This window comes from Camelina sativa, chromosome 2 (genome assembly GCF_000633955.1).
Source record: "Camelina sativa cultivar DH55 chromosome 2, Cs, whole genome shotgun sequence".
NCBI lineage: Eukaryota > Viridiplantae > Streptophyta > Magnoliopsida > Brassicales > Brassicaceae > Camelina > Camelina sativa.
Window position 1 is genome coordinate 13381688 of NC_025686.1, and position 3396 is coordinate 13385083.

A 3396-nucleotide genomic window follows, 5' to 3' on the forward strand; every position below is an offset into this window, starting at 1 on the left:
GGAATCCCGGTTTGGGAGTTGCATCGGTCGATGCAGATGGTGCATCGGTCGATGCATGTTCAATTCTGTGCGTTTTGACTTAAGTCAAACGCTGCGTTTTGGGTTAAGGAAAACCGTTAGATGCGAGTTTTTGTCTCATTTGTGGTTGTGTGGCCGTTTTTGAGAAAAGAGAAAGAGAGAAAAGTTGTTCCTGAGTGTTTTTGAGAATTCTGGGAGATTGGAGGCGTTCCTGTAGAGATCTGTAGCTGGGATCGTTGTAGGAGCTTCCTAGAGGCTTGTTCTTGTTTGTTTAAGGTTCAGATTCTTTTGTGGCAAAGGTAAGTGCATGACCATGGCTTATCTAAGCTAGAGATCTCTCTGATTTGTTTGTTATGTGTTGTTAGGCTGGTTAGATTGTTATTTGGGACGTTGGGAAGCTTTCTTGTGGCTTGGAATCGAGTTTCGTGGTTGCAGGAACGAAGATCCGGCGAGAAGCTTCGGAGGAAAACGATGCTCGGCATTGCATCGGTCGATGCACTTTGTGCGTCGGTCGATGCAGATGCGAGGATGGCGCGTAAACTCTAGGGTTTTCGTGTTATGTCGAGCATGCGTCGGTCGATGCATATCTTGCGTTGGTCGATGCATATCTTGCATCGGTCGATGCAAGTTAACCTTGCATCGGTCGACGCAACCTCCACCTGGTGTCGGTCGATGTATGTTGGTATCAGTCGATGCAGAGTCATGGTTTGTTATTGTTGATTGTTGAATGTTGTTTGATGGTTAGAGATGTCTCTATTGCTTGTGTGTATAGCCCAGTAGATGGGAGGATTGCCTTACTGAGTGTTTATTAAATACTCATGCATTGCAATATGTGTTTGTGGTGCACGTAAAGGCAAAGTGTGATCGTGGAATCAAGGCAATGAAGAGGAGGATGTTCTAGGGACTCGGTTTTATGTTGTCTGGCATTGCTAGGTTGCTAGAGTTGGGTCATTAGAACATTGCTAGGTTGCTGGTTCTATGATTCCTGTTGTTTTGGATATTGATTATGTTGGAATATGGTTATATTTTATTATTGGATTATTATTAAATATTGGTTGGTTATTTCCGCTGTTGAATGAGTTTGTGGTTAGGTGGCTAGTGGGTATGAGACCACTAGTTATAGTTTATTATATTATATTTATTATTTATTATTTATTATTTTTTTTAAAAATAAAAAAGGTCGGTCGTTTCAAATGATCACTGCAAACCCACCACACCAACCACCAGACTCATTTCTCATAACCCCTCTGCTGTAGCTAGATCCGGGTTGCCCCGAGAGGCTCCATCCGTATTCATTTTGAACAACCCAGAGACTGGAGCATTCCATCCGACCTCACTATCTGCACGTGCACCACAAGCATCCCGTGAATGAATATGCGTATTAGCCGCGATCACCTCTGCTGCCAAGTCCTTAACAAACCAAACTCGATCTCTGCACAGCCTATGCTCACCAAAAACATTACAGCACCTCCACTTCCATCCCCACCATACAGCAACAGCAAACAACGTAGGCCATGCTCCCGCACACCCACTTCCTCGTCCTGCCAGGTTATCAAATTTTAAGAGGCTCATTAATAACCTTCGTATGTGTAGATGTGGTTATAATGATTCAAGCCTAAGATATAAATCTTTATTTGGAAGCCATATGTTGTTACATTGTTTATATGAAGTATGAACACAAACCTATATGTTGCAACCTTATTCATTCCATTGTCACAGACTTAGGGTATAGATGTTTTATGTGAACATTTTAAATCGAGTTTTAGGTTAACATTGTTTATGTGAACTAGGTGTTAGTTCATGTTACGCATGGGTCGTTACATAATAGTTATTATATTTTTTTTTTAGAAATAACATAAATTAACATGTTTGCTAAAAAAAAAAAAACATAAATTAACATGTTGTTATTATTTATTTTTCTTGTGTACGTCAAAATTTAAAAACTATGTAGTATGAGTTTAAATAAACTAAAGAAATCAATTTTTCTTTTGACGATAATATATTTGATGCAATTAATTTCTATTTTAACTTACATGCCATATATTTTTGTAGTTGTAGTCAAATTTCAAAACCATTGTGATCCATATTTTTAATAAAATTTATTTTGTGATGTTAGTTATGCATTATTTTTATTCATTTATGGTGATAGCTTAAATATTATAAAATGTTTCAATAAAGAAAAAATTAAAATAAAGGTTTTCAATGTCTCATGCATATATAACTACGTGAGTCTAACAATACATTATTAGACTAATACATTTTCCATTAAAAAAAAGACAGCAACTATTTTATTAGGTTATTATCTTAAAGTCTTCACTTGTGTATGGAGTATGGACTATGATTTATATAAAATGAGACAGTTTCATTTAGAAAAAAATAAATAACATTTTATGGCGTTATAATACATAAACATAAATTTGATTTCTTTTGTTAATAAACATTAAGACCAATAGAGGTGTCAAAATGAGTCAATTTTGATGGATCAACTCAACCTATGAACCCTAATGAGTTAAAAAAAATTTATCCTAATGAGTTCATGAATAAAATGAGTTAGTTGGTCAAATGGTTTTATGGATCAAATGAATTGAGTTGTAATGGGTAATGGTTTAACCATTTAATCCATCAATTATTCTTTATATCGAGTCAAATTGACTCAAATGTTTAAACTGGTTAAATATAACCAAAACCTTTAAACCAATCAAATGTGTAAACCGATCAATGCTTTGATTTTATCCCCAAATCAAAGCATTTGGATTCACGAACCATCATTGTAAAGAGCTTCATCGTGATTTTTCCCACAACTATTCGTTTCTTTTACGAAATCGAAGAAAAGTTTTTGTGTTTTTGATTTGGAAGTGAAAGTGTAAGAACTTGTCCAACGAGGGAGTGAAATCGGAGAAAGAGGACAGACCTGGCCGCATGTAATTTGATTGCTTTTAAGTTTTAACCTTAACATGTTTGATATACAGTATTTGCTAAATTGCTTTTCTCACTTTTCCAAGAAATGAAGAATCACATGTTCCTTTGATGCCATTTTGCTGAACATGAATGTATCGTTATATGCTTGTCAGTTTATGTCTACATTGGTTTATGTCAGGACTGTGATATGTGTTAGAGATTCGATTGAACAAAGATCTGAGAGAATCCTTTTTGGTTTTGTGTAAACCATTATTGATACGTAAATTTCAGGTTTAATTTAATGTAATTTGTTGAGTTAACCATTTAACTATTTAATTTATTAAATTAACGAGTTTATGGGTTAACCCAATTCATTTAAACAAATAAGTTGGATCAATCCGTTAATTCATTCCATAACTCATTAGGTAATGAGTTGATTTGAGTTGAGTTCATCATTTTGACATCCCTAAAGACCACCAA